General features: G+C 38.7%; 1 long non-coding RNA gene across 3 annotated transcripts in view; it reads left to right on the plus strand.

Moving 5' to 3' along the window:
- The window catches only part of LOC143442569 (uncharacterized), a 37,593-nt gene extending 21,205 nt beyond the window's left edge, over positions 1-16,388 (plus strand). For 2 of the 3 annotated variants that reach the window (XR_013110810.1, XR_013110809.1), the window contains 5 exons: positions 8,364-8,552; positions 9,211-9,318; positions 12,762-12,871; positions 15,360-15,711; positions 16,210-16,388. This is a non-coding gene — a long non-coding RNA (uncharacterized LOC143442569). The remainder of the gene's footprint in view (positions 1-8,363; positions 8,553-9,210; positions 9,319-12,761; positions 12,872-15,359; positions 15,712-16,209) is intronic. The other variant, XR_013110811.1, reaches the window with a different exon arrangement.
- The last annotated feature ends 6,555 nt before the right edge of the window (positions 16,389-22,943 follow it).

The raw sequence follows: 22,943 nt of genomic DNA on the forward strand, positions 1-22,943 counted from the left end.
ACACTAAGTGTTCCTATCTGTTGCGCTAACTGGAGCCTGACGTTGGACGCCAAACTGTCTCAGCCTGTATTGTCCGGCTTTGTGGGCCAAAATGTTTCGGCCTGTTCGATCCACGCTTGGCGGCCACTGTGTCTTGGCCCAAGTTGCCGTTTTGGTCCGAGGGTCAGGGTCTATCGAGAGAGAGAGAGAGAGTGGGGATAAAGGGGAAGGGACGAGAAGAATGGAGACAAGACAGAGATTCTGATCAAGTCTCGTTTATTGAAGGGAATTCTGAGCTATTTATAGGCTTTTGCCATGTGCCTTGTAGGTGCATGGATACCACGTGCCTTGCAGGTGTTGATATGACATAAGCCTTACAGGCGTCTATAGCGTGGACAGCACGTGCACCACAATGACTTGCAGGTGTGGATAGCACATGCACCTTATAAGCATGTATGGTGTAGATAGCATGTGGATAGCACATGAACTGCATGCCTTGTAGGCATGGCCACCACATGCGCCTTGCAGCTGGGGGCTGTAAACAGCAACACAAAATATGTGGGATATCAGAGTGTGCTTCAGCTGTTGTAGGCTATTGAAAACCAAATCTTTCATCAGGGTATATGGTTCCAGATGGCTGCAAAGTTGATCTAGCCGCTTTCTACTAAAGTCGGCTCCCAACAGGTCCCCCTTTTTAAATTTTTTTTCAAAAGGGAAGGCTGGGAAAACTTATGGAAACCGTGTCTGTCCTAGGTTGGAACAAAGGACCCCAGCCTCCTTTTCCCGTCCTTGGATACTCAATAGCCATTGGTTGAGCTCCTGTCTTAGGATGGTGAGGTCTCCCTTCTTTTAGGGGCAAGGGTCTCGGTATGCTCTCTTACCCGTCACTGACTATCTGGCTTATCGAGTAAGTTAGGGGTTAATCTTTGTCTGTCTTGATGACAGAGGTTTCAGAGTCCCCTACTTCCAGCCTGTAATATTGGACCTGTATGGGTTTCATTTGAATAGCATCTATCTGTTGTCGTACAAAAGCCATCAGTTTGTTGAACCGTATCAACCCAAGAGACAAGAGACTTAGCAATGCCTGAACAGTCAGTATAAAAGCAACACTCTTTTTAAGGGTATCTCACAAAAATACAGAATTGATCATAGCTTTGATCTTAACAAAACAAGTAAGGAAATCCCTGTCCCCGCTCAATCAATCTCAAACCCCAAAACAACTATAATAACTGTGGTAGTGGGTTTAAACAATATACCCCACTAAATCATAAGTCAGGGAATCAAGAGTCCAGTAGAGCCACCCTGAAGATGTGGGTGGTGCTGTCTCCTTCAGCACTGAGAACTTCCCAAGTCAGGTTTACTCGTTGATCTGTTCCAGTTTGAAGGCAATTGTGAAGCATCTTCATGTTTCCTTCATATTTTTTGCAAAGAAAAAATACGCTTCTCAGGGGGTTTCTCCTCTCTGGATTTGTTATTGTTGTCTATTTGTTTAATCAGTCTCTCTGGCAGCCAACGTGCAGCATCAGTAGTTTGGGAATCTATGTAAACAGAATCTCTTCCCCAGATAAGCACTGGATCTGGCCCATTCTAGGTTTCAGTTAATGGGTCTTTCCAGAGGACTGTTGCAAAATTCTTTTTTTGGTATCAGGATGTCAGAATCTATCTGCAGCAGATTTTTCTTCAGAATCCAAAGTTAAAAAATTTAAAATAAAAAGTGTCTGATGAAGGATATTTCTGGGGGATCCCTTGGTAGGATACCATTCCCCTTTTTAAATTTTTTCAAATTGACATTTAATGGTTTGATGTGCCCTTTCTACCATATCTTGGCCCTGTGGATTATATGGAATACCCATTTTATGTAGTATTCCCAATTTCTCACAAAATTGGTGGAAACTGGAGCTTGTCTACCCTGGGCCATTGTCAGTTTTTATCTGTTTAGGCACACCCAATACAGCGATTGTAGCAAGCATATGAGCGATCACATGCTTGCTTGCTTCTCCAGTTTGTAATGTTGTATAAATGAAACCACTGTATGTGTCTACACATACATGTATATATTTCTGTTTTCCAAATTCAGTATAATGAGTAACATCCATTTGCCAGATACTGTTTGGTATCAGTCCCTTTGGATTTACACCCAAATGAGGAACTGGTAAAAGTTTAACACATGATTGACATTGTTTGACAATTTGTCTAGCTTGTTCTCTGGTAATTTTAAACATAACTCTTAAGGTTTTAGAATTAAGGTGATGTAACTCATGAACCTTTATGGCCTGATCCAAATTAGATTTTTTATCTGATAAAGTCACTGCAGCTATCCGAGTAGCTAGGTCTGCCTTGGTATTTCCTTCAGAGAGAGGACCTGGTAGCCCAGTGTGGGCTCTCAGGTGTCCTATAAAGAATTTACACTTTCTCCTCAAAATTAATTGTTGGCACTGTAAAAACAAATCAGCTGCTTCTGAGGAATGTTTCTAGCAGAGGGTTAAACTGAGCTATATATGAGCTATCTGTATAAATAATAGTTTGATTTGGAAATGCTTGAAACACCGCAATAACAGCATGTAATTCAACCAATTGAGCTGACACAGATGATGTAGCAAAAGAAATTACTTGATCCTTAAAGGCATAAGCAGCTGTTCCTGATGAGGAACCATCAGTGAAAACTAGCAATGTTTCCTTGATAGGTTCATGTGCAGTACGAGATGGAAAAACAAATTCATGACGATTACAAAACTGAACCAATTTATCTGGTGGATAATGATTATCTATCTGACCAGCAAATGAGGCACATGCAATAGGCCAGACTTCAGAATTCTGCATAAGCCAATCAACCTGATGCCTTGTATAAGGTTGTACTATGACATCAGGATCTTTTCCAAAATATTTTTGACTGTTATCTCTGCCCAACATAATTATATCAGCTACAGCTGCATAGTATGGATTAAGAACCTTCTTGGGGGATGAGGGAAGATGAACCCATAATTGTCAGAAGCCAGGACCCTTGCCTCTTACCCTCACCCCCTACTTCTCTCCACCTGCACAATGTCTCCTGCAGCTTCATCTCCCTAGCAACCACAAGGTTCTGCTTGATAGTTACAAATAGATTTTTAGATGTAAAGCAGTGTACCGTATCTTTTGAAGTAAGCAGTTAGACCGCCATTGTTTCAGGGCACAGGCCGAGAAGATTCTGTACTTTCCCATCACCTGGATCCCTCTTACCCCTCCCTTTGAAAAATGTATTATAAATAAGCACTTGGTGCCCAAATATATGACTCTTGACAAGCATTTGCTTCCTTGAGTCCATTCTCTCTCTTGCCCATTCTTCCAGGTTGCAATCCTCCTCGTCCCTCACGAATAACCTAGGGCCCGCAGGTCGGGTCACATAATATGGGTGCAGTTTGCCAAAAAACTGCAGTAGGAGTCAGTTTAGTGTTAAAAATAAGAAAATATAAAGGCTTAGAATAATTAATATGAGTTACAAATTGGGATGAAATAGCACTTTCTACCATCTGTAAGTCTTTTCTACCCTCCTCTGTTAGAGCCCTGTCAGACTTAGGGTCAGGATCTCCCTTGAGAATATCAAACAGAGGCTTCAATTCTCCTGTTGTAAGTTTCAAATATGGTCTTAGCCAATTAATGTCTCCCAGTAGTTTTTGAAAATCATTAAGTGTCTTAAGGGAATCAGTCCTCAGTGTGGCTTTACTAATAATAATACTTGGACCATTAATCTGAAATCCTAAATAAGTATATGGATCTTGTAATTGCACCTTTTCTGGTGCTATTTGTAACCCTGCAGTCTGTAAAGCTGTTCTAAGATCATCAAAGCACTGGAGTACCTGTTTTCCATCTTTTCCAGCTATCAAAATATCATCCATGAAATGAATCATGTAAATTTGTTTCCACATAGTTCTAACACCCTCTATGGCAGAAGCCACAAACTTTTGGCACAAGGTAGGACTGTTAGCCATACCCTGAGGCAATACCTTCCATTGATATCTTTTCATAGGTTCTCTAAAGTTTATAGAGGGAATACTGAAAGCAAAACGTTTTCTATCATTAGGATGTAAGGGGATAGTAAAAAACAGTCTTTTAAATCTATAACTATTTTATAATAACCTAAAGGTATGGCCACCGGTGTGGGCAGCCCAGGTTGTAAGGCTCCCGTTTTAATCATGGTTGCATTAACAGCCCTCAAGTCTTGTAACAATCTCCACTTTCCTGACTTTTTCCTAATGACAAATATTGGGGTGTTCCAGGGAGAGTTACTCTCTTCTAAATGCCCTGCCTGTAATTGCTCTTGCACTAGCAACTGGGCAGCTTGTAATTTTTCGGTGGTTAGGGACCACTGATCGACCCAGACAGGAGAGTCCCCTTTCCAGGTGATGGGATCTGCACAACGTCCTAGGGGTGCAGCTGAATCAGTAGCCCCCATCAAAAATACCCCAAGCCTTTTCTTCTAGTGTTACCATAAACCCCAATAGGATGAGTGATCCCATCTTCACTTTTTCCTAATCCTTTCCCTGGGGAAAATCCAGAGTTTATCATTTGAGCTGTGATTACTTCATTAGGGCTGCACATAATCAATCCCAACTGGGATAACAGATCTCTGCCCCAGAGATTAATGGGAAGGCCTGAGATGACATAGGGTTGTATATTTCCTGTATTTCCTTCTTTATCTTTCCACGTCAGCACCTTAGAGCTTTGTAGTGGGTTTTGACTTTGGCCAATACCCCTTAAATTGGTTAAGGTTGGGGTAAGAGGCCAGGTAGCAGGCCAATCACTTTGTTTTAGGATAGTCACATCAGCTCCTGTGTCAACCAAGCCTTGGAATGCCTTTCCATCTAGCCAGATTGTCATCATAAGTTTTTGTTTAACTATAGGCTGTACCCAGTATGGATCAGAGGAACCAAAACCTTGATCCCCTCTTTTAGGATTCTTATATTTGTGATTAGTAGGGTACAATGGAAGTAACAATAGTTGAGCTATCTTCTTTCCTGTAGGAATGGTGACTATGTTCTGAATTGCCTGCGCCATTACTTTAATCTCACCCTGATAATCATTATCTATAACTCCAGGAAAAATTTGTAATCCCTGCATAGTAGTACTGCTTCTTCCCACTATCAGGCCAAACACATTTGGATAGAGCCATCCAAACACTCCAGTGGGTAAAGTCTGAGGTCCCATTTCTGGGGTTAATACTGTGTGGGTGGCAGAACTGAGGTCCAGTCCTGCGCTTCCTGGTATTGTTCGACTAAGTTCAGAAAGGGATTGGTATTTGTTGGAAGGACACTGACTGCTCCATAAGCCTGTTTTGGCTTGTGTTGGTTTGGGGCCTGGAGCTGGTCCCTGTTCCCGTTTCCCTGATCATAGGAAAGGGTGTTACCTTGTGCGTCTCTTTTAGACATACAATGACTAGCCCAATGCCTTCCACGTTTGCAAATTGGGCAGAGCCCAGGCTGTTTTCTGGGCTGTCTCTGGCTTAACTCATTTTCTACTTTGTAATCTCTTGCAAAGTGTCCAGGCTTACCATATTTAAAACATGCCTTTCTGTCTTTATTTGCCAAAAAATCTCTTACAGATTGTCCTTGCATAGCAGCTGTCATAGCTAAGCCCTGTTGGTAAGAGGGACCTATGTCTGAACAGAGTCTGATATACCCTGTAAGATCCGTCTTTTTCCTGTAGAGTCTAATGGCCGCTTGGCAGGCAGAATTGGCATTTTCATATGCAAGTTGTTTCACATAGTCTACACCTGCCTCTGCATTACCAAAAATCCTCCCTGTTGTTGTCATTAATCGATGAACAAAGTCAGAAAATCGTTCATCAGGTCCTTGCCTGACTGCTGTTAAAGATGCACCAGGGTCTCCCTTTACCGGGAGTTTACGCCAAGCCTTCATGGCTGTATTTTGAATTTGAGCATATAAACCTGGGTCATATTGCATCTGGTTACCACTAGAAGCAAATTGCCCTTCTCCTACTAAGGCATCAAAGGACCAACCATTGTCTGCCTGAATGTTTCTCCTAACTGTCTCTTTACAATTCTCATGATACTCTGATTTCCAAATAAGATAGTCACTACCACTAAGAACTGCTCTCACTAATGTATTCCAATCACTAGGAGTCAGCCACTCCTCTGTAGCTGATTCTAAAATCGCAAGAGTAAAGGGAGCAGTGGCACCAGATTGAGATACTGCATTTTTAAATTCTTTAATAATTTGAAAATTAAACCCTGTGTGATGTCTCCAAGCAACCCCTTGAGCATCTCTGGTCTCTGATACAGGGAAAGCCTTAGCATCTCCCTCCTCTGGCTGATCTGTAGCTGAACTAAGGCTAGAGGATAGGGACTGCCTTTGGACACCAGGTTGAGGAACGTGAAAATCCGGGGGATTTTCGCAGTTAGTCTCTTGAGACCTCTTCCCTGTCCTTAATTTCTGTAACTGGTTACTTAAGCCCTGATACTCTTTTTCTAACTCTATCAGTTGTTTAAGGGTAGTAATTTTGTCCTGTAACTCCTTTTTAGGATCTACAACCATTGTCTCCATTGGGGGAGCACTTGGAGGTAGAGGCACATAGGGAAAGGGCATTTCAGCGTCATAAAATTTGACTTCCTCTTCCTCTCAGTCAGCACAATCTGGCTCTGACAAATTGTCATCAACCTTTGGCTATATTTTGGATTCTAACTTACGCTTCTTTTTATTTTGAACAAAAAAGACAGCATTCAAGAACAAAAACAGAAAATTAACACATGTGAGCAGCAAACAAAACCGAAATAGAGAGTTGAATTCAAGCTGACTAATTTTGGATTCAGGTTGACTAATTTCTTGTCCCATTTTCCTTATCTTTCTCAACTCGGCAGATTCGTGATCACCTTCTTCCAGTAATGTCCCTTACTGGGTCTCTCGTTCCTGCTGCCCCACATTGGGCGCCAAACTGTTGCGCTAACTGGAGCCTGACGTTGGACGCCAAACTGTCTTGGCCTGTATTGCCCGGCTTTATGGGCCAAAATGTTTTGGCCTGCTCTGCTCCACGCTTGGTGGCCACTGTGTCTTGGCCCAAGTTGCCGTTCCGGTCCGAGGGTCAGGGTCTAGCGAGAGAAAGAGTGGGGATAAAGGGGAAGAGACTCGAAGAATGGAGACAAGACAGAGATTCTGATCAAGTCTGGTTTATTGAAGGGAATTCTGAGCTATTTATAGGCTTTTGCCACGTGCCTTGCAGGTGTTGATATGACACGTGGACAGCACGTGAACCACAATGTCTTGCAGGCGTGGATAGCACATGCGCCTTATAAGCATGTATGGCTTAGATAGCACGTGGACAGCACATGAACTGCATGCCTTGCAGGCGTGGCCACCATGTGCACCTTGCAGCTGGGGGCAGTAAACAGCAACACAAAATATGTGGGATATCAGAGTGTGCTTCAGCTGTTGTAGGCTATTGAAAACCAAATCTTTTGTCAGGGTATATGGTTCCAGAAGGCTGCAAAGTTGATCTAGCCGCTTTCTACTAAAGTCGGCTCCCAACACCTATCATCTAATCCTGAAAAATCCCTTTCTATGCAATGACATTATCTCCATTTTCCAACAAGGCATTCATGTGCACACTACTGAAAGTGAGTTGCCCAAGGTCACTCACTGGGTCTTTGGTAAAACCAGAAATAGAATCCAAGTCTCCTTACTTGCAACTCACTTCTCTATCCTCAATACAGTTTTCTATCCTCAATACATGGAGGTGTTGACAAACACAGGGAAGTATAGTTTTCTTGGTTATTGCCTCCTAAACAAGAATGCCACTTAGTCCTAATGAGGTGGTGTTGATTCCCAGTAGGATAAGTATTCATATCTATACCTACAAATATTAAATACTTGTTCTTGGATCTAGAACAAACATGAATGCTGGAAATTGCTTGTGAATTGAAAGAAATGACTGGAAATTTGATATTATGATTACTCACTATCTAAAGATGTCTATTAAGAATTTATACTTTATACACTAAATGTACTATTAAAGTTGTAAATGATTAACAATATTGTATTAGTTTCCTACTTATTTTCTTAAAGATTTCTATCAAATTTATGTTCTTGGTGATTTTATTTTTCTTAACTGTTGAGATTTTTGGAGTGACTATTACATTGAACTTTCTATTTAATTTTATAATTTTATTGAACAGGTGTATTCATGAGTGAACCTAACTTGCTTAAAATTACTCCACAAAGAAGAACCAGAAGAAAATTGATGCCTTCTCTCTTGAAAGTAAAGCATACTCAGAAGTGTACACTGTCTGAAAGTACACAGCTCAATGATTTCTTTCAGCAAAGAACTTCAGCCTATTGTTTATACCCTAGATGACTGCAAAAACTCTCTTCAAAACCTGTCTCCATCCTTAACAGGAGCTTCATCACAGTCTGCAATTGTAATGAATGATAATTCCCTGAGAGCACTGGTAGATTCTCCTCTCAGCAGAAGAGAGTGTAAAGAGGGTCTGCACTCTACATCTACTGTGTGTGATGATATCGGGAGCTTGAAGAATAAATTCCTGAACAAGAAGCACTAGCAAGCAGCAAAAGCAGTTTACACAGGTACAAAAGCAGAGTGCTTTACAGTCATTGCTTTTTCTTTCACCAAAGACTTTCAAAATGTTAACTTTCTCTTCTTTGCTTATATTGGAGGTTTATTTTATAAATCAAGTGTATTCTCTTTGATATGAAAGTTGCTTGTTTACTACATTTAGTTGAGTATACACTAACCCCTTTTTTAGATGACAAAGTTTATATTCTAACTTGATTGACCTTCCTTAAGCTAGAAGAGACCTTAAGAAGTATTTCATTTGTTCTCCATATTCTGATGCTGTGTGCCCTAAGCCATCAATGAAAAAGACTACCTTGCTTACTTATCAGTGAGGATAATCCACAGTTCAGCATAGTCAGGCTTTTAATCTATGATTGGATGAATGTCGTTTAAGCAAGCATTCAACTACATATGACATCTGATCTAAATACGGGAAGAGAAATCCCTCTCCATTTCTTTACTACAAGGAGTGCAGAAATCTATTGGCAGCATTTCTAACTGGTGTTTTTAAAGGAGAAAGAGTGCTGAGGGAATGTTTTCTTGTATAGAGGAATATTTTACTATATATATTAATATCAATGGTTTCCTTATTCTAGAAATGTAAATCACGTTTCTCTTCGCAGTGTAAAGTAATTTTGTTCTCTTTAATTCTTCATTCTTAATATTTAGGATTGAGTCTTCTTCATATTCAACTAAGGATGCTAGGCCTGCGTCAACAAGTGTGCCATCCTACATGGCCATGACTACTTTTGTCAAGAGGAAATGGAGATCAGTAAGGTATGATTAAGCATGGACTGTTTCAGTTTCTATATAAGATCATTTTTATGCTTTTATTTTCCATGACTTTTTATTATTGTTGGACTCAAATTCTTATTTAATTATCTTTACTAAGTGCTCAGTGAAGCCCTGGATTTGTATTATTGAAAGGAAACCTAAATGAAGCCCAAGAATTCCACTTGAAATTTATATAGAATATCCCATATTTTTAGGTTATTAAAAATAAATTGAAAAGTCTAGGTTCCAAAGTGTCACTTAATTCTTACTTTTATTCTGGTATTTGTCCTGAGTTTCTTTGCTCCTAATTTCTATTTCGCCATACACAGTATCTTAATCTAATCAGAACAAGCCACCAAGCAAGAACAATTACAATTGTCCTTCAGCTGTAGTGACTAAATAAAATACAACTAATACTTTGTTGAAGGCATTGGCAAACAACCATGGTAGCCAAAGATTTGAAAATGTAACATTCAAGAAAGCGACATGCTACAGGGAGTCAACTTTAATTTACCACACTCCCTTTATTTTAGGACTTGCCAGTTCATAGCATAGGACTGAACAAAAGGCACTTAATTGATTGGTAGGTATCCCTGAGCTTGGGACCCAAGTCATTCTGTGTGGTCTTTACTTTTAAGGCTTGCTATCTTCTAAGGTCTATTGAGAATCAAACTGAAAGTAGCTGCTAAAAGACCACTGTGTTAAGCAGAACATGACATTCTGGGGAACAAAGGTTTAAGATCAAAAGATATGGAAGAAGGAGACCTTTTGACCAGCCAAGGATTTTATTAGAAAATCTCTGAGGTGCTGTATCCTAGGAGTAGGACAAACTAGAAAGAAACCAGTTTTTGAAAGCCTGAAACAGATCTTAGACCAACTCAGTCTTTGATAAATTAAAGTGTTCTGTATCCATTCATCATGTGTCTAAACTAAAACTTCTAATTTCTAGAATATGATATCTGGCACCTATGCAAATATTTATACATAATATTAAGCCAAAATAATGGAATGTCAAGATACACAAGCAAATGGTGTAAAGAAAGAAAACCAACAAATCAGAGGAGCAGTGACCCACAGATGACAAGGATAAGGGTTAGCAAATGTAACCTATTAATTATAAACCACGATTCATTTCATTAGAGTAGATAAGATAGAACGTTGACCAAAGATCTATATTCTGTCAAAATTTATAAAATGATATTCTAGAACCACAAAGATAGAGTTTACTGAAATCTAAAACTCAGGTCAACTAGTTTAATGGATTAGTCACCGCAAAAGATAGTATGAGTGAACTGGAGAGTAGATACATAGGAAATGCCTAAACAAAACGGGAGAAAACAAACGTGTGAAGGAGACCTGTAGAACCCTACTTTTCTAGAAATATGTATTTTCAGTCTCCAAAAGAAAAAGTTGAGGAAATTTGATAAGATGATGGCTACTATTTTCCTCAATTGACAAAGACCATTAAGTCACCAATTTGAAAAAGTACTATAAATCACAAGTGTAATTAATACAAGAGTAGCCCATGTTTGTAGCCTATCATAGGTACAATCACAAACATACTAAATACGAACTAGTCTTTCTTTTACTATCCGTTTTTATTTCCAATAGAACAGAGAGAATAGTATAACAGGTAATGTTAACTCTTGCAAATTTCTTATTTTCTTCCATGGACTTGTTACATTTGGGCTACAGGACACAAATTTACAACTAGCATAGTTATTCACACTTCATAGTGTTTTCTCATAGTGACTTTAGAATCCTGTCTTGCCTTTCCAAAACACAGAACAAAGGAAACTTGAAGCATATAGATGAATTCATTTTTTTTCCTGACTGTCTATCTGTGCCACTTAACCAAGTAATACAGTCATCCCTTCAACTCATGGCTTTGCTTTCTGTGTTTCAGTGACCAGGTCTCAACCAAGATTTGAAAACATTAAGTGGAAAGTCCCAGAAATTGACAATTTGAATTGTCTTGCATGCCGTTCTGACTAGTGTGATATCTTGTGCTATCTCTCACATCCTACTCCACCAGGCATTCCTTAATCCGGTATATCCATGCCCTGTGTGCTGCCTCCTGTGAGCCGCTTAGTAGCCATTCTTAGAAGACCACCTGTCATACAATAAACAGGCCTTGGTGTTCAGATAACACTTATTTTGCTTAACAATTTCCTATGAATGGAAGACAACTGATTCTGGCAGATGGATTTTCCAAATACAAGTCATAACCTGCTTCCATTAGGCAAAAAGTGAAAGTTTATCATAGGTATTTGTTTAGTAAAAAACAAAGCGTATCTTAGTTTTAATCCCATCCCCTGATTTCAGGACCCCCCCTCTGTCAGTGCTGGAATAGGAGTCTGTGGGCCCGTGAGACTCCTGTCCTTTGCTCAGGTGTCAGTCTAAGTTGGGCAGTTAAGCTGCCTCACAATCTGTGTTCCCCACTGCAGCACTACTTTATAGCGTCTCGATTTTGTCATTCTTTTCACTGATTAATACTAACTTTTCTGAGTCTTTACATGCTCCCATGTTTTAACTCAGATGTTGCAAATGTTTATACCAAGAATGTTCTCAAAATGCAAACACAGTCATTATTACATACATGTTTTCTCAGAAATGTCATTATGTAAATTGTGTATTTGTGGTTATAAATGTTAATGGCTAGCACATGAGAAACCAATCCTGTGGATTAATATTAAAGAATATAATGTAGAAAGTAAGTTGACTGTTCACAGACTATTAGTTACTATTCTGTTACATTCCCTCTGGTATTAATAATTATATCCTACCGCTAACTAAGGTTAAAAAAGATTAATGACAGATGTGTACACAATTACTTTTTCATAACCTTCTTTCCCTCAATTAGATGAGCTTGAGAATAATAAGCTCTGGTATTTTTCACTTCGTAGGTTTCATGTACATATGTAGGGTATATGTGTTCTAACATAGCTTGAAAATATTAAAATATCTCATGTATACTTCATCTACTCTTCACAAATCGTTTCACTTTTTTAAAAAACAAAAATAAAAATTAGAACTTAAAAGCTCTTAATCTTGCAAAATATATCGAACTGAGTTTTATCTGATTAAATTGGGAATGAAATTTAATCTTAACAATATTTTAGTTTTTTTCAATCTTTAGCATCAGTGCGTTTTACTACTTTGACATGTCTCCACAGCGTGAATAACAAGGATGCTGATGTTCATTGTGGCAAAGCACCTGGGGAATAGTCTACAGAACTGCTACCTGGATGCAGTCACTTTATCTAAATTATATTAGCATCATTAAAGTCATAGCTAGATTTATTTTTAAGTATTTTTAGTACCTCCATTTACTTACACAGGATTGCACAATTGTTATTTCTGCATTTAATTTTATTATAAAATACAATACATAAATGAAGATAGTTTTGAATGCCTTAACTAAATTGTAAACTTTTCCCCACAAGTTCTACATCAAATGCTTCATTAAAACCTGATGAAAGTTGTGGATTTGCTGAGCGCATTCGACTGGATAATTCAAGTGTTAAACTCGTGTAAGAAAACAGACTGAGAGTGGGTATGTTCATCTGATGTTTGATTACATAATTAACGGTCATAGCACCTTAGTTTTCTGTTTTCATAGACATCTTTATATTTTATGGTAGGATAGGTATGGTTTTTATATATAATATAAAAGAAAACTTAAGTTACATTATAAAGCAGGTATTCGAGAGTGCACAAATTTTAAAGTAGAGACAGAAATCAGATCTAGATTTCCCAACTTGTTACTCTGTATATACCATTATTGTTGTATAGATTGTTTCATACTGCAAAAAACTAATAACTGAAATAAAGGTTAAATATATTATTATATCAATCATATATATATATATACATATTATGTGTATATTTACTTTTTTGTTTATTTTTGAGGCAATGTTTTAATATATAGTACAAGCTAGTTTTGAACTCCTGCCTCTGCTGTGCAATGCTGAGTTTACTGGCACATGCCACCATGCTTAACAACTATACTTTATAAATAAACTATATCCAATTGACATTTTTTCTCTCGGCCCTTATGTTTTTGAAATTGGGCCTCTGAGTCATTTCTGTAATTACTCTGTAGTCTCTACCATGTTCCTAGTGGTAAGCATATTATGACTCCCAGTGATAAGCTGAAAAAGATATTAATGAAGGACCAGATATACCCTCAATCACATGTGGGAAAGCCATGTGTCCATGGCAGCAGAAGGCTTTCTGTTTGACTATGTATGTATTGTGTCAACCAGTTCTAGACCACAAGGCCCAGCCAGACCTGTCTCCAGCACTATAATTCCTATGGCTTCCTTCAAAAACTACTGATTTATGAAGCATTCATCTTGTGCTAGGTCCTAAAATGAATATGAAGATTAATGAGAAGGTTCTTCTCTGAAGGGACTTAGAGCTCTTTGAATTTAGGGTAGTCTCATGAGATAGCATATATGCCTCTGGATAACATGACACCTTTTTCTTTATTTTTTTTCTCAATAATTTTGCTAATTTCTGTGATAATGAATGATGCTTGTTCACTTTTTCAAAGAATGTATCTATTGTATAGGTCTTAAAATCAGACAATAGGTTAAAATAGAATTGTTAAAGATAATGGAGTGTTTGGGGTACCAAGATAAATTTCATTAAAAATGGAATTATCACTTTGGGAGAGTAAATATGTGATTTTATAGACAACTATAAGCTATATATTTCTTTTATGAACTCGTATGCTGTTGTACTTGGTGCACAGATGTTTACACTTGCAATCTCTTCTTGGTGGCCTTTTCCTTTCGTGAATATAGAGTGTCCTTCCATATCTCTTCTGTTTAGTTTTAATTTTGTCTGTTTATCAGATATTAAAATTACTCACCTGCTTCCTGTTTGTGTCTATTTTCTTGGAATACTGCTTTTCATCCTTTAGGTGATGTCTATGATGGTAAGGGATATTTCTCAGATGCATTTGTGTATTATTAGTGGGAAATTGAGATCATCGATATTGAGAGTTATCAGTGAACTGTGCTTAATGATTCCTGTTACTTCGTTCTTTTCCTTTTTTGATTTACTGCTCTAGGATGATTTACTGTCTTCTTGGGTGTGGTTAGTCACCTTAGATTGAAATTTTCCTTCTAGTGCCTTCTTTGGAGCAAAAATGTTTAAATGTGGTTTTATCGTGAAATGCTTTTCTTCACCTTATTGTGATTGATAGTTTTGCTGGGTACCATAGTCTTAACTGGAATCTGTGGTTTCTCACTTTGTTAAATATCGGACATTTCATTTTCAAAGTTTCCATGGAGAACTCAGGTGTTAATCTAATAGACTTGCCTTTTTATGCCTTTCCTTCTTTCTGTATATTCTGTACATTTAGCATTTTGGTGGATATGTGTCATGAAATTTTTTCTAGTCCTCTCTGGTTGGTTGCTTCTATGCCTATTGAACCTTTTTTAGCCATCTCGACTTTTAGATTGGGGAAGTTTCCTGTAATTTTTAAAAAATAATATATATATAAATAATTTTTGTGTACCTTTGGTCTGGGATTCTTCTCCTTCTCTTTCTATTATTCATAGTTTTTTTTTTTTTTTTTATGGTGCAGCAATTTCCAGGGTGTTTTGAGCTTGTTTTATTTTAGATTTAACATTTACTTTCTTGGCTTGCTGTTCTGTTCTTTTGTTATTTTTATCTACCCTGTGTCCTATGAAAGTGTGGTGGCTGTGGGTCCTTGGTGGAGAGTACTTCCACATTCCTACCCTGTGTGGCTATTGGGAGTCCCTGATAGAAGGTATTTCTGTGGTTCTAGTCTAATTCATAAAAAGGAATGGATGAGAAGGAGAGGCTGAGAGGGACAGAGGGGAAAGACTATGGAAGCCCTGGTCTGAAACAAGGCTTGGAAACTTTAGGGAATTTGTTGTAATTTAAATTGGGTTAATTAACCATGAATTCCAGGAGTAAACTTGTGTCAATGAATTGTTATGGGTGGAATGAACAAGGAGTTTTGAATGACAGTTCTTTATATTTATTCGTTTTTATTTCTTCTCTAGGATCTAAATGAAGCACCAACAAAACAAATAAAACATGCTTAGAAAATTTAGAAGAAACACTTCAAAAGAAAATGTACAATAAGAAGAATCAATGTTCTTTGTGTGGTATTTGTTCCTTCAGAAACATATTTCAAGTCTGGGAAAGAAGTCCATCTAAAACCATTTGCTCAAATAAAATAATTTCAGCAAGCAAAATGAAACTGCTTTTGTATTTGAAGTAAATATAAAATTACAACAGGGTATGTTTCCCATTTCTCAAATATTTGGTACTCTTGAAAATCACTTAAGTCACCATGATGCCAGTTTACTCATGCTTTACCACAACTTGATGAGAACAATGTAGAAAAAAATGGTAAGTTCAATTGCCCTTGTTATTTTAAAAAAATAAGGAGACTTTAGACGTCATAATTATAGCTAAGATGTATTTGGTCTTCTGTTATGTGTCAATATTTTGGCTTAACCGTACACGTGATTTTACTTTCTAAAACTTTGGTGTAAAAATATAGATATATATGTCCATAACATTATAAATATTGTTTAAATACCTTCCATAAATCATATGCTAATCTTTTGTTACTTGATATATTAAAGATGTAGATTTTAAACAGTTTCGTTTTCCTGTTTTATTGCAATCCCTTGTATTAGTTTTTTTTATTAGCATAAGGTTTGTAAATATATTTTTCCTACTAGAACAAAATAATATGTAGTATCTTGACAAAATTTGTAAATAACACATAAGTTTCTTATAAATAGGAATGGTGAGAAAACATTTTAATCATTTCTGTTACTCTATGGATTACACAGAGCTACAACTTACTTACCTAACCTTGTTGACATGTCTCCACTGCAGCCCCAGTGTGTGTTCAGCCAAAATGGAGCCTGAGACAAAGAAGTTTCAGAAACACTCATCCCATCTCTAATTTACACATCGATAGTTTGTGCTGAGAGACTGAGCAAGCAGGCCTTGTCTCTGGATACTAGATCATACCCTTTGTCCAGTTATGCTTCTCTAGTCCATTCATCCAATAAAACACAGGTCTTGGAGTTTGAGTTTTTATTTATCAATAAGAGTCACATAAAGCTTCAGTTACGTGCACAAAAGAGAGTATTGCAAGTTTTGCACCTGAGAGGGTTGGAGGGATGGGTGCAGCTTTGAAGGAGGATGGTGTGGGGGAGGGTGAAGGTCTTCAGGGCAAGGTAAAGTAGGCATAAAGCTTCAGGGATCATCGCCTGGGCCCAGATGTCAGTGGTCTAAATGCTTTCTTAATAATATGCTCGGGAGTAGAATTTAGGGCCTCATGCAGCCAGACAAGAGCTCTACCTCTGAGCTGCACCCTAGCCCAGATGGCTGAAATCTTAGCATTGCCATTCACAGATACATTTGTCCTAGATAGAAGTGAATTATATTTTCATCATAGTTGAGTCTCAAAAGCTGAGCAGGCCGGTGTCACTGGTTTCAAACTTCAGAATGGCGCACTTAGAAAGAGGCCTATTAGAAATTCTGTGGAATGGTTTTTAAGCCTTGGCACAGATAGAGCTTGGCTCTGAGATCATTGCTGCCCCCTGCTGCTAGGATACAAAATCCTCCCCCTTCGCTGCCTTTGATAAGGGTGATGGCTGCAACTGTTTTTTGGGGGAGAAAGGAAGAGAATTTATTCTATACTATTCCATTGTGTGGTTGGTCCCTCAGGGGGAAGGGATGCCTCAGTATGGTACACATGACAGTTTAGCATAGAACAGCGTTTATTCAGGGCATGAGGAGGGGAGTTGAAAGGGTAATAGAGACAGAGAAAGGCAGAGAAAGAGTAGGAGTAGAGGCTGGCCATGGAGAGAGAGTGGGGGAGCAGGAGCAAGGAGACAGAGCAGGAGCAAGTAGGTAAGAAAGAGCCAAGGGGGGCAAGCAGCTTTTTTTAATAATGAGTCAGGCACACCTGGCAATTGCCAGGTAAGTGTGGGGTGGAGCCTACATGAAATGCTAACAATGTGACCCCTAGAGGTTGGGAAGGCAGCCAAAGGCTTCTTCCCTACTGCCTTCTGAAGAACTGTGGGGGCACTTAAACTCATCCCCATGAGAGCTGTCTTGAACTTCTCGCCTCTAGAACTGTAAGATAAGCGTTACATTGTTTCGAGCCACTAAGTTTGTAGTAATGAATGACAGAATCAAAGGGACCCTGAGGTGCCTAGTAAAAATGAAACCTCAGAGTTCCTCTGCCAAGAAATGGCTCTTAAAGACTAACTTTAAGGAATCTATCTATCTATCTATCTATCTATCTATCTATCTATCTATCTATCTATAGTATGAACTTTCTGACTGTCTTAGGGAGGCTTTTACAAAACAAAAATACCTTAACAAAAAGCAATTTAGGGGAGAAATGGTTCATCTTAACTCACAATTCCATATTACAGCTCATTATTGCAGGGAAGTCAAGGCTGGAACTTGAAGCAGCTGGTCACCCAGAGTCCCAGGCAGAGAGAACATGCACACACGCTTACTGCTCAGCTTGCTTTGTGTACCCATACAGTTCAGGACCCAACCCCAGGCCTGGTGGTCCTGGTCTTCTCACATCAGTTAACATAATGAAGACCAGCCTTCCACAGATGTGACCATAGGACCACAGGCCAAGCTGATCGGGACAATCCCTCACTGAGACTCTTCCCAGATGATTCTAGATGGTGTCAAGCTGACAACAATACCAACCACCAGAGGCTGGAGGACGGCTGGGCAATAAAGAGCACACGAAGCTCTTTTAGAGACCAGTTCCCAGCACCCACATCATCCTGCTCCCATCTGCCTACAACTCCAGCTCCAGGGGTTCAAAGCTCTTTATTGGCTTCTGCAAGCATGTACACACATGTGGAGTACATTCACACAAACATATAAAAAGTAAATCCTTTATAAAAAATAAAGAATAACAACCACCATGCATATGATCTAAACACTTTGCAAAATCCTAGCACACACAGAGATACTCAGATTTTTGTGCAAAAGAAAAAACATGCACATAAAAATACTAAAGGCAAATCCAGAGAAAGTGCCCACGTGACCTGAGAAAATGATTTCAGGCTTCAGAGAACTTCCCCTATCTGGTTCATCCTACCCCGATCCCCCCACGGTCCCCAGAGGCTAGGTTTCATTATGTAGCCATGAATTACCAGGAACTCTCTATGTTGACTAGGCTGGCCCTCAAACTCAGAGACTGAGCTGCCTCTGCCTCCTGAGTGCTGGGATCAAAGGTGTCCACCACCATACCTGGCTCTAATTCAAACATTCATACATTGGTAAACTTGGAAAAGTATTTTCACACCATCCATTTTGAAAAATAAGATTACCGGTGGGAAGCTCAACTATTTCACACAGTTCTTGGCTTAAAGTTTGCAAAATCTGGTTTTTGCTTCTTTCTCTTCTTCATCTTCTTTTTAAAAAAGCTTTTAACCTATTGACCTCAGCGTTTTTGCTACATGCATTGCTAGGATCAAATCCTTATACTCACATTTTCACCTGAGATGAATAACAAGCCACAGGAATAGTGTAAGTCTGGTCCTCTCTTTCCTGGAAAGAGGGCTTTGCTATAATGGTATAAACATAAGCAATGAGCCAGTGAAATCTGAGCCCTCACAGAGACACACATAAAACTAGTGCATAGGTAACCATGGCATAATTACCAGCATGTAAGCACTTTGGTAAAAACTTCCAATACACGAATATCCAAAATGTCACTTATTTGCCTAGCAAAGCCCTCACTTTGATATCTAGTATGGGGCAAGTGTGGCACCTGGACACATCTGAATCTGTGGGACAGAACAATGAGGCAAGTCAATTTCAACACATGCTGATACCCATTACTAAACTCTTGCTAACCCTGTGTCTTAGTTAAAATTTCAATTGTTGCAATGAAACACCATGACCAAGGCAAGTTGGGGAGGAAAGAGTTTATTTGGTTTGTGTTTCCACATTGTAGCCCACCACTGAAGAAACCCAGGGCAGGAACACAAACAAGGCCAGAACCTGGAGTCAGGATTTGGTACAGAAGCCATGGAGGGTGCTGCTTACCACTTGCTCTTCATGGTTTGCTCAGCCTGCTTTCTTATAGCACCCAGCACCATCAGCCCAGGGATGGTGCCATCCACAATGGTCTGGGCCCTCAAATATCAATCACTCACAAAGAAAATGCTCCACAGGCTTGCTTATGGTCCAATTAAGGCTCCTTTCTTTTCAGTGACTCAAGTTGTGTCAAGTTGATATAAAATTAGTCCTTTCCACTGGATAATTAATATTAATGCATAGTATTTGTAAGTTAAAAAAGCAATGTATTGAACATTCATAATTTCACACAGCAAAATGTGTGCAATAGTAAATAAATATTTCTCTGCAAGAGGCCTCCCTTCATTTATCTACTACAGCAATTTTCAGAATATAAATTATTCATACATTAGTTTTTTCTGAAACTATCAAAGTTGTTGTCTTCTCAGTAAATCTGTAAATAAGCAAAACCATTTTTAGTGAAATTTAATAAAAGCATAAAATTAGCTATCCTGAGTAGTTGGAAAACATGAGGAAAAATGTGAATAAGTTAATTTATTTGTAATAAAATGATGACTAACATGCATACAGAAAACAGTCCAATATAGTGACATTTTAAAATTGGCCCAGAAAATGTGCTTGTTGGTAAAGTAAGGGAAACAGGATCATTCCAAAGATTCCCATTCTTTCTCATTTCTTGTTTTTGCCTCTGTAAAGTAAAGCACCGGTTACTGTCCCTAATACACATTCTTTACATCTCCATATGTGACTGTAAAAACAACACACAAAGATAAAATAACATCCAATAAACTATTGTATACAAGACCCAAGACAATGATCCATCTACAAATGGAGTATAATCTCAGTGCAAATACCAGCATCTTCTTGTGGTGTTTGTTGGTGTAATATTTATTCTGAGTTTCTATATCCCAGATGGACTTGACTCTATCAGCTAGGGAAGAAAGGAAGGACAAATGTGGGGACACAGAAAAGTTGGAACTGGACAAATTTGGCTCTCAGATGGAAAAGCCTCAGTGCCCACAAATCCCCAACATGTTCATTAAGTACAGGTGAACAAAGAGATGGGAGTGTTGCATACTGCTGAATCCAGCAGGAAGGGTTTACAGTAAACAGCAGAATAGAGCAGATAAGATTAGCCAACCTCAGTGGTAAGCAGTCTGCAGGTCTTAAATATCTGAGGGAAGAGAGCTATGGTGGATGCACACATTTTCAACATTTCCCACCAGAACAAGAGAGAGGCTTTGTTATCCCTCTGGGCTTCCCCCAGGTGTAATGCTTTGCCTTTGTCCCATAGAGGTTCAAAAAGAATGGAAAGTCTATGAAATATATACTAAAGACAGAAACCACAGTGAAAGAAGCAAGTAATATGTGATTTGGGGTAGATGCTTTTGACATGTTCATTGATGTCCTTGACTTACAGAGTGCTGATAGCTCTCTGGCCTTAGGCTGAAGCTTGCCAGCTCCAGCTTCCAGATCAGAGGCAAGCCTAGGTGCTAAATCCCTTCAGTGCTCCCAAGCAAAAGTGTCTGGGGCCACATTTGCTAATTACAGGTTATTTTCTGCTGTTTCTAAATAGGGTGAAAGCCACAGAAGTTGAACTGTAAAGAATTACACACTTGACCTCGTATGTGATTAGCATTATTTGTTGTGGTTGGGTCTGGAGTAATGGGACAAGAATGGAGCGATTGCATTATTTAGAGCTTAATTGTAGACAAGTAATTACTTATGTACAAGCCTGGTGTGGGGTCAGAGAGGACTCTAGGAAAAATGCAGACGATCTGAAATCAAACTTTCCAAATCTGTCACTTGTACTCACTTCCTTAGAGCATGATAAAGAGACTCCACTGTGCATTTATTGAATGAAATGCTTTGGAATGTTAAATATCTTGTTCGGTTACTAAAAGCTTTCTAATAAAATATTATGTTTCTTGCCTCTTTCCTGTCTCCTGGAGAAGGCAGGCTTCACATATTTTACTCAATGCAGTATAATATTGTTACAACTAGATTTATCAGTTTTGGTCAGGTAAAGAGATTTTCTACTATTACCCAACTATTTCCCTTTTAAAAGACTAGATGTAATTAGGGAGTGAAAAGCTGGTTCATGGATAATTTTTTTTGTCTGATATGTTGTAGATGTATTTAGCAACCTCACTACACATGTGATACCAATAGTAGCCTCTTAGTTATATTGCCATACCAGACTGGTTGAGAACCTCCATAGTAATCCCTGCAAGCTTTTCCTTGAGAAATGATTACTAATGTGAAAATCTCTCTCTCTCTCTCTCTCTCTCTCTCTCTCTCTCTCTCTCTCTCTCTCTCTCTCTCTCTCTCTCTCTCCCCCTCTCTCTCTTGAGTGACCTCAGGATGGGATGTGTTGGGTTTCTCAGACTGTGATATGCATGGAAGTCACTTGGGGATCTTGTTAAAATCCTGTTCTAATTCAGGAACTCTGCATTGGTTTCTAATGTGATGCATTCTTAACAAGCTAAAAGTGATGCCACATTGCTGGTTTGCAGACTACACTTTGATTACCATGGTCCTACAGGATCCCAAGAGATTTATTGACTAACTGAATGAATGAATGAATAATTAAAAGCTCTGGATGTCTTTTGTGGAATGTGGAGGTCTTTTTTTTTTTTTTAAACCATGAACTCTGCGTGTATGAAACCTATTTCTTCTTGTTATCACTATGTTATAATATTAAGGAAGATTAACTTCGTTTTACTAAACAGTTTATATGTTTGAAACATGACAAAGATCTGTGAATAGGAAGTATTCTACATTTAGCAGTGCTTTAAAAAATGGCTAAATTTATTTTACTATTTTAGAGTCAGGCTATGGTGCCACAATTCTATTTTATCATCATCATCAACATGATCATCATCTTTGTGTCATTATTTATGCTCGAGTGCTTGCATGAGGTTATTTGTATCATGTGCATGCGAGTTTCAGTAGATGCTAGAAGAGGTTATAGAATCACTTGAAACTGGATTTACAGGTTGTGAGCAAGTCAATGTGGGTATGAACTGAATGTGGATCTCTAAAAGAGCAGTAGGCATTTTTAACCGCCAAACTCTCCAGCCCTCCCAGCATTGGTTCATTCAGCTTTTTTCTTCATCAATTACTCTGTGCACTGCATTGCTGTATAGCAGTTTCCTTGAGATTGAAACATTTTCTCCTTCAGCCAAGTTCTTTAACAGAAAGTGAACAACTCAAAATAGTTTCAGGAAATCCCTGAAACTGACTGGATTCACTAGGCTCCTCCCTCCCAAAGAGTAAGCTGAAAGTGACTCCGAGAGTCACTTTGCAGAAGAGAAGAAGTCAAGCTGCAAAGAAGAGTATTGAAGCTGCCTGGAAGAAGCAGAAGATGTTTGAGCTGTCTTCTTAAATTATTATTAATCATTCTATTCATTTACATCTCAGACCACATCCAGGTTACCCCCTCCACCAACCCCCATCCCACATCTGCCCTCCCCCTCCTCTTTGCCTGTGTGAGAGTGCTCCCCCACCCACACTCTCCCACCCCACAACTTCAGCAATTG

Source organism: Arvicanthis niloticus, chromosome 6, assembly GCF_011762505.2.
Source record: "Arvicanthis niloticus isolate mArvNil1 chromosome 6, mArvNil1.pat.X, whole genome shotgun sequence".
Classification (NCBI taxonomy): Eukaryota; Metazoa; Chordata; class Mammalia; order Rodentia; family Muridae; genus Arvicanthis; species Arvicanthis niloticus.